We start from the raw sequence: 9,512 nt of genomic DNA on the forward strand, positions 1-9,512 counted from the left end.
TTTTTGTTTTTTTTTAAGCTCACCAGCTATCATTAGTATTAGTGTATTTTATGTGTGGCCCAAGACAATCTTCTTCTTCCAGTGTGGCCTAGGGAAGCTAAAAGATTGGACACCCATGGCCTAGATGGTTTTTTTCTTTTCTTTTTCAGTTTCCAGGGAGATTCCCTCAAGCCCTCGTCCAGATGTTAATGTGGCATGTGTGGCATTGGAGTCTTAGCTTTTCAAATCTTCTTTTCTTTACTAGAATGACTGGATGGAGCAAAGGAAACTCTTACAAGGTATTATGGTTTCTTTCTCTTCTAAGCTGAGTTGAATCCAGACAACATCATCAGTGACCAAAGTCACTGCCATCTGTCAATTGTGGGAGCCCTAAACAGGTGGTCTTCCTCTGCTCCCAGTGAACAGGTAACTTGCATCTCAAAAACCAACACACCCCATCTGGAACTTATTGGCAGACTCAAAAGAGAATCCAAAAATGAAATGAGTCACAGAGATAGAACACACTGCTTTTTCTTGGAGCTGGTATCTCCTGGGTCCAGGCTTGTGGCTTATGGGTTGAACAATTCAATAAAGTTTTCCAGTGGTATAGACCAACTGAACATACTTTTCTAAAGCACAATCTTCTTCCAAAAATGGAAAGAAAAAATAAAGCCCAAACCAAACACACCCAAATCAGCTCACTTCTCTGGTGTGCCATATAAAACATTAATAACATTGCCTGCCATGAAGATATTTGAATTTAAATTGTTGTCAGGTCTAAATAGGGTTCGCTGCTTGAGAGATAATCAGCATTATAACAAAGTACAAACACTATATACAAAGCACTAACACTATAATTAGTAAACACAGGTGGAACAACTTCTTGCTTCCTCTTCCTTAGATATATAGAGATTACCGGGGGAATAAGAATGACAGGATGGAAAAAAAATAGAAAACATGTAAGGAAATAACTTTATAAATAGTCAGAATACAGTATAGTTTTGCATCAGAATGACAAAAATAAATGCACATCTCTTTAAATATTATTTTATTTTGCAATATTTCATATACACATAAGTATACAGGTATATAAAGTTTTAATCATCACTTGTTAGGCTTTACATAGCATTGCCTCTCATATGCACTTCAAATAACAATATACAGTTTATTTCAAGTATAAACCATGAGTTCCATTATAATAATATTAAAGAAAGAGTGAACAATTTAGGTGGGTCAGGGACATGGGAAGACTGTATTTGAAGAGTAGTCTGATGTATTCCTGGGGAGGTTGAACAGGTAGAGATTTTAGAGGGAATATTTGTCCTGCACTCAACCAGGGCCTTATATACATACATTTTTCTCTGGAGCTTTGAGCATCAAGTGAAAGGAGTGTAAGTAGGAGAAAATTCATGAGCTCCGACATCAGACAGCCCTGGATTTAACTCCCGGCGCTGCTACTTACTAGCTGTATGAGTTTAGGCAAGTTACTTAAACTCGTTCAGCTTCAGTTTCCTTATCTATAAAATGAGAGTTGTTAACACCCTCCTGGCAAGCTATTGTCAGGATCAAATAAGATAATGGTATTAAAGCTCATAGGGCATAAGTAATGCTTCACCGCTGGGCGCAGTGGCTCATGCCTGTAATCCCAGCACTTTGGGAGGCCGAGGTGGGCGGATCACTTGAGGTCAGGAGTTTGAGACCAGCCTGGCCAACATGGTGAAACCCTATCTCTACTAAAAATACAAAAACAAAACAAAATAAAACAAAAAAAACCAGCCAGGCGAGGCGGCACACACTTGTAATTCCAGTTACTTGGGAGGCTGAGGCAGGAGAATCACTTGAACCTGGGAGGCAGAGGTTTCAGTGAGCTGAGATCATGCCTTGCACTCCAGCCTGGGCTACAGAGTGACACTTCATCTCAAAACAAACAAACAAACAACAAAAAGGAATGCTTCACCAATGCTGTTTCATTTCCTCTCGCTTGTCTGTAGGTGTAGGAATCGGTGTCATTCAGATTACCAAATACGTTTCTCAGACAGAGACAAGACAGCTTTAGCAGACTAGAATCCAGTCTTTTCTATCTTGCCCCCTTTTTCCTCTCTTTTCTCTTCCTTTTTATTTTTCATTGTAATAATAGTATCATTACATGACCCTAGTGGAAGATCTGATTCACTTTCAATGTTCCTTTTCCCTAACCCAAGAGTAAAACCTACAGTATTCACTTCTGGTAAAGAAACATTTTCTTAATTTGGTGTTTTTTTTTTTTTTTTTTTTTTGGTGGGGACAGAGTTTTGCTCTGTCGCCCAGGCTGGAGTGCAGTGGCACGATCTTGGCTCACTGCAACCTCTGCCTCCCGGGTTCAGGCGATTCTCCTGCCTCAGCCTCCCCAGTAGCTAGGATTGCAGGCGCCTGCCACCACGCCTGGCTAATTTTTGTATTTTCGGTAGAGACAGGGTTTCACCATCTTGGCCAGGCTGGTCTGGAACTCCTGACCTCGTGATCCACCCACCTTGGCCTCCCAAAGTGCGGGGATTACAGGCATGAGCCACCGCGTCTGGCCATTTTCTTAATTGTTAAGGGAAATTTATAATTCAGCCACACAAAGCTTAATTTTTCTTTTTGTTATTATTATTTTTATTATACTTTAAGTTCTAGGGTACATGTGCATAATGTGCAGGTTTGTTACATATGTACACATTTGTCATGTTGGTGTGCTGCACCCATTAACTCATCATTTACCCTAGGTATATCTCCTAATGCTATCCCTCCCCCATCCCACACCCCACAACAGGCCCCGGTGTGTGATGTTCCCCTTCCTGTGTCCACAAAGCTTAATTTTTCTACCTCAGTAAGAACATATGAAGGATAAAAGAACACTAAGGATGCTTGCTTTGAGGTTACTTAGGGTCAGTTAGATATTGTACTTTTCTGTTTCTAAGTCTATATCTTCATCTATCCCAAAGTGATTGAGATGCATATAACAATTCTGTTGGTGTGGATTGGGATAATTCACTCCTACCTCATTACTTCAATGTTGTGCCATCATGGGCTCCTGAGTGTATGTGAGTTTGTCAATGTCTGGATGAGTCTACTTGTTTTATACCTTTTATCGTGCCAGCTACACATGGGGCATCCCGGAAGCAGTCGGTAAATTCTGAATGAGCAAATGATGAATGAATGATTTTAAAATAGTATTTCTTCAGTTTTTGAAACTTAGCCTTTTTTTTGTTTTTGTTTTTTTTTGAGATAAGAGTCTTGCTCTGAGGCCCAGGGTGGAATGCAGTGGCATGGTCTTGGCTCACTGCAACCTCTGCTTCCCAAGTTTAAGCGATTCTCCTGCCTCATCCTCCCCAGTAGCTGGGATTACAGGCATGCGCCACCACACCCACCTAACTTTTGTATTTTTAGTAGAAACGGGATTTCAGGCGGGGCGAGGTGGCTCACGCTTATAATCCTAGCACTTTGGGAGGCCAAGGTGGGCAGATTGGCTGAGCTTAGGAGTTCAAGACCAGCCTGGACAACATGGGAAAACTTTGTCTCTACCAAAAATGCAAGAATTAGCCAGTTGTGGTGGCACACACCTGTAATCCCAGCTACTGGGGAGGCTGAGGCAGGAGGATCGCTTGAACCTGGGAGGCAGAGGTCACAGTGAGCTGAGATCACGCCACTGCACTCCAGCCTGGGCAACAGAGCAAGACTCTGTCTCCAAAAAAATAAATAAATAAAATAAAATGAAAAAAGAAACAGGGTTTCACCATGTTGGCCAGGCTGGTCTCAAACTCCTGACCTCAAGTGATCCACCTGCCTCAGCCTCCCAAAATGCTGGGATTCCAGGCATGAGCCACCAGGCCTGGCTGAAAATTATGCTATCTTTTGATCAACAGCTCCCACCCCCCAAATGTGATACTCTTCTACAGGGTCCCCTTCCAATGATGATGAATTGTATTCTCCACCAGTTAAAACTTTCTAGTCTCTCCCACTCTAATTACACACTAAAAAAATACTACTGGACATGCTCTCTCCCACCCAAGGTTCTGCTATTTACCCCATTTCCAAAAGTTATCTGCACCATTTTAGATCAGAGGCCCCAGAAAGGCAGGGACATTCCTATTTAAACATCTGCCTTGCATAGACATATTAGGTACCAAATAAGTGCTTTTGATAATGACACAAAGTGACAGCTTTGGGAAAGCTGTAGTGCCCTACCATCACCGATTACATTCAGCCATTCAAAACTAGATTTAAATCCAGACCTCCCAAGTAGAGTCCCCATAGCCTAGTCTGAGATGGAATGCATGGCATTCTTCAACCTCTCTTCCTTAAGTATCTGTCCAGATTATGCCCTTTCATGTGTTTTTGAAGTAAAAAAGAAAATTGTATCCTCTCCTAAAACTTTTCCTGACTCAGGCATTTAATATTATTAATGAAGACTAATGGCTGCAGTTTAATTATTTTAATGTTTCCAGCTCAAACTATAGAAGTCCAGGAACCAAATGTTTGGCCCATCGTAGCTAAAAGCCTGCCTATACTTTTCATGTGCATGACTATAAAATGAAAAACAAGGAAAGTGGCTTGTAATTGTATAGCAACCAAACACATGGTTTTTCCCTTTCCTTTGGGATGAAAATGCCTTCCTGTAGAAACTAAGGTTATGCCCCTACTTCTGAAGCCCAAGGAGGGACACTTTGATGTGAAAGAGGATCCTGGCCAAGTAACGGATGCAGAAACCAGTGTGGGAATAGGAGGAGCCTCCAGAAACAGGAAAAGGCATTGTCCCAGGGAGGGGTTATTTCATCCCACTCTGTCGTCATTCGGGCTGTCTGGTTTATTTCCTCCCCCAGGTTGGTGTGAGTTGGAAGGACAGTCCTTTGTTAATGAGGTCAAGAACAAGACTGGCCATTTTGTGAGGTGGTTAGGGCTGAACTTTCAGATTTCAGATTTTGTAAGAAATGACCGAGAAAAAAAATTAATCTGGGCTTCATCTAAGCAACACCAAGGCAACTGGTTAGGAAGTGAGAAGTCCAGTCAATTGGTGTGGCTAAGCAACATCAAACACCTTGGTTTTTCTAAGGTAATATTTCAACATGCCAACAGCTTAGGCTTTATGCAGATACAAGACTGAAATCCTGCCTGCAGCCAGGTTCCCTCAATAAAACTTGCTAAAATAAAAAAGATTTTAAGAGTTTCATATCACAAATGAATAGCTGCTGGTCAAAGCACTGATAAACACAAAGCAATGTATAGAGCTGGGAAAATCCCTGGGCTTGTTTTCTGGAACAGCATTAGCAATGCCCCCATGTGGGTTCCATCTTTATTGGGGGCTTTCTCAGCACACACTTGTGTGTGCCCTGCAGCTCCTTGTGGGAATAGTGATGCACGGGTCCTGGCAGAATCTTCAGCCAAACCTCAGTCAGCTGGGAGCAGCAGTATGGGAAAGAGTGGCCAAAGCTGGTTCCATCTGGCAAAGGCCCGAGGCCTCTGGCCACATTATTTTCATTGTACTTAGCACTGAATGCTTCATAGTGCTTGAGAAGGCTTTGTCTTTATTAGTTTTCACACCAGTCCATGTTGTAGGATATTTTTAATATTAGATTTCCCATTTTAGAGTTCAAGAAACTGCTGATCAGAAGGCTTAAGGGACTTGTCCATCATCACCTGGAAAATGAGTATTTGACCCAGGATTAGGTTGCATAAATATGCCTGGGTCTCTAATGGCTGCATAATCCGCAGAGAGCATTGCCATTTTCTCTGAGAACCTAAGGGAATACTTTTCTCATCTCGTAGGAACCCCTCTCTTCCCAGGGCCCAGGGAAGCCCCTGCCAGTCTTATCTCAGGACATGAACTTGGTCTGAACTGCTGGAGGCACTCTCTTAGCCGAGGTTGGGCTCAGCTCAGCTCTCATTCTATGTCACACAAAAAGACCCACGAGGGTTTGAGATGAGCTGGGTTTTTTGTTTTTTTTTTCTAATCTGCAATACTAGTACATAAAAACAAAACCTTAGGGAGCATAAACTGAATAAGCCAAAGCTAATCTTATAAAGTAATTCAATTTGATATGGCAAAATATGAGTCATCTTCCATGTGCAAGGCCCAAGGATGAATGAAAAACAGTCCTGACACTCCAGGAGTTCACAGCCTTGTGAGGTAGACAAATGCACACACACTCATTTGCACTACAGGGTTCACTGCATAATTGTTACACAAGAAGTAGAAACTACATGTTAAGTGGGCCCAGAAGAGGAAGGAGACTGCGATTCTGACCAGGGATGTCTAGAAGCTTTCTCTGAGGAGATGGGAGGGGCCCTTGACAAGTCAGACTTGCAGAAGCAGAAACAGAGGTCCTGAGTAGTGTGATTTGCCCAAGCTCAGAATGCATTTCTTCATCCATCATACCAAATAGCTTCAGAATCATTATCTGAATGTTACAAGGGAGATATGGTGTATTGTAAAATTGAGATGATTTTTATTCTCAGCTCTATTTTGCAAAAAAAAAAAAAAAATTCCATGAATAAGGCAGTGGCAGAAGTGACCCATTTTTCTCATTTTGCATAAATTTGTATTTAAATTCTCACTATTGGGGACTTTAATAATAATAAGATTTATCCAGAGCCTTGAATCAGTGTTAAAGAAGGACGTTCATTCAGAGGGAAATTTTCAAAGAGATCAACCATGCATTGAAATCCATTTATGTTTTCTATGTTTCTAACTGGCGTTTCTTGAAATATTTGCTAATTGCTAAATTATTTTAGCCAAGATTAAATCCCCTGGTTTTTCTACTTATTTGAGTCAGTACCAAGTGAATAGATAAGGCGAAATCTATTTCCTCCATGGAAGTAGATTAAGAGGTTATAAACATAGGATTAGACTTAACTATAGTATTAAGCAGGAGAAACTGGTCATAATATATGACAATGAGTCTTTTTCCATGTTCAAAAATAGCGTACTTGTCAAAGCACCGGGGCATTACACTGAGAGATGCTTCATAAATACTTTCTATTAATATCTCCCCTTTAAAAGTAGTTTTCTGAGAAATGTCTAATACAAAAAATTTGTTCTGGTTAGATAGATATAAGTGTTCTTTGTTTTAAGGTATCTACTTGTGTGGAAATTTCTGCTTAAAACCAGTACTTTGAGGCTGGGTGTGGTGGCTCATACCTGTAATCCCAGCACTTTGGGAGGCTGAGGCAGGCAGATCACTTGAGGTCAGGAGTTCGAGACCAGTCTGGCCAACATGGTGAAACCCTCATCTCTACTAAAAATACAAAAAATTAGCTGGACGTGGTGATGTGCACCTGTGGTCCCAGCTACTCGGGAGGCTGAGGCAGGAGAGTCGCTTGAACCCAGAGGGTAGAGGTTGCAGTGAGCCAAGGTTGCACCACTGCACTCCAGCTTGGGCAACAGAGTGAGATTCAAAAAAAAAAAAATCCAAAAAACAAAAACACCAGTACTTTGAGATAAGACATTGGGTACATGTGAATCTGACAGAGAGACTATATGTTTAATTTTGTCCAAAAATCTTAAGTCACCTGATTATACACAGTATTGTGTACAGTGTTTTTCAGCTGAGAGCTGTACAATCCTAAGGTTAATGAATTCAGGCCGAGCTCCGTGGCTCATGCCTATAATCCCACCACTTTGGGAGGCTGAGGTGGGAGGATCACTTGAGCCTAGGAGTTCAAGACCAGCCTGGGCAACATAGTAGGACCCTGTCTCAAAAAAAATTAAAATAAATAAATAAAGCTAATGAATTCAGTCATTTGATTAATCATTATTGAATACATATGATGCACCAGGCATTGTACTACATGCTAGTGCTTGCTTTAAAGAAGCCTACAGTTTTATAGAGTAGACAAACACTAAACATACAAACAACACTCACTGAATGTGATGAAAACTCTATTTTCTTGAATAGAAATGGCACAGGTTATAAAATACACCATTTAAAAAAATCACTTAGAAAAACTGTGGCCAATTAAACTATGCCACAGTATTGATTATAAGATTCATCCCAACTTCAGAGATGTTAAAATATGAAAAAAAGTATATATCAGAATCAGCAAAATGCAGTACTCTCAAGGAAAAACAGGGCTGCGTTAGACTATCACAGGGAGATCTTTAAATAGGGATGGCCTCCAAGCTGAGATACATTTTAGCTCGTACCTGAAGAATAAGAAGTTGGTCCCACTTCAGCCCAAGAGGAACGTTCCAGACAGCAGGAAGAGCCTCAGGTCACAGAGGCATGTTTGAGGTGCCTAAATTATATTTCACAAGTTTAGTAGCAGTTGTCTTGGGGCTGCTTCCAAACCACCACTGTTTTTAATATAGAATTCTAAACCATTGAAGCATCTCCCTTTCCACATGGTCCTCTGCAGCTGTTGTAGCTTTCCTGCTGTTGTTGTGTGTTCTGCTTTCAGGCTGCTCACCAGCCCATCTCCTCTCATGACTGCTGCTCTGGGAACCACCTCTCTGCTCTCCATCGCTACCACTCTAGCCTGTGGCCTGCTCCTGGTTGAAGAAGCCATCAATCAAAATGAATACCACTCTGGAAATCTTGGGTGGCCTGACCCGATATTTTCGCATAGTGGCCACAGATATTTTAGGCCCCCAAGAGGTAGTCATACTCTTTCAATTTTACTGGTTCCACTGTTTGAGGAACTTGGAACAATTTCCCCAGGGACTGGTCTGGAGGTACTGTTGAATAACACCACAGTGTTTTTCTTCCTCCCCACTAAGGGCCCGTTGATGTCTCAAGATGAGACATAAACCTCTGGTGCTCAACTCACTCAGAATGAGAGTCCTGCTTTCCTTCAGCACTCTTGCCCTTCGAGGGTGGGGCCAAATGTTTTCTCCCTTTATTACTGGGGACTTCTGATCCTGGTTTTTGTTATTTGTCATTCCCGGGGGAATTTACCAAGTACCCTGTGTCTTGGTAAATTGTAAGACCACTGTGGATTTTGGGGTTAAGTCTCATTTCCCTATCCCTCCCTTCAAGAGAAGAAAGAAAGAGAACACTCAAACCCTGCATCGTCGTTCACTCGCCTGTCCAGAGCCTATGGAACAGCCATTGCGGCAGCTGTTACGAGCTGTTCACACAGCTTACAGAAGTGCTTACAACTCCCCGCAATGGTTTTGAATGTGTCCTCCAAAATTTATGTGTTGGAAACTTAATACTCAATACAACAGTGTTGACAGGTGGGACCTTTAAGAGGTGATTAGATCACAAGGGCTCTGTCCTCATGAATGGAGTAAGGTTACTGAGAGAGTGGGACCGCCATGCAAGCAAGTTTGGTCTCCTTCCTGTGTGCTCTCTCTCTCTTTCTCTCTGAAAAAGAATGGGAGTTATTAGATGGCTTTTTTCAAAAAGAACCCTGGCTCCTTATACTATCTCTACAATTTTTTACATCCTATTCTCTCTAACTCCTCACATTCCATTCCTCCTTAATCTTACTTAACCTTACTATAGTTTTCATTTTCACCAAGATTTACAGTGACTCCAGCTAGTCAAAAACGATGGCTAGCATTCTTTATGATT

At 41.6% G+C, this 9,512-nt stretch overlaps 1 long non-coding RNA gene across 1 annotated transcript; it reads right to left on the reverse strand.

The window, feature by feature from the left end:
• Positions 1–5,139: 5,139 nt before the first annotated feature.
• On the reverse strand, positions 5,140–8,226 carry LOC129492011 (uncharacterized). The gene is made up of 2 exons (XR_008660689.1): positions 8,141–8,226; positions 5,140–5,634 (listed from the first exon to the last, which is right to left on the reverse strand). It is a non-coding gene; the product is annotated as an uncharacterized lncRNA (long non-coding RNA).
• Positions 8,227–9,512: the final 1,286 nt, after the last annotated feature.

Source organism: Symphalangus syndactylus, chromosome 10 (assembly GCF_028878055.3).
Source record: "Symphalangus syndactylus isolate Jambi chromosome 10, NHGRI_mSymSyn1-v2.1_pri, whole genome shotgun sequence".
In the NCBI taxonomy this organism is placed as follows: domain Eukaryota; kingdom Metazoa; phylum Chordata; class Mammalia; order Primates; family Hylobatidae; genus Symphalangus; species Symphalangus syndactylus.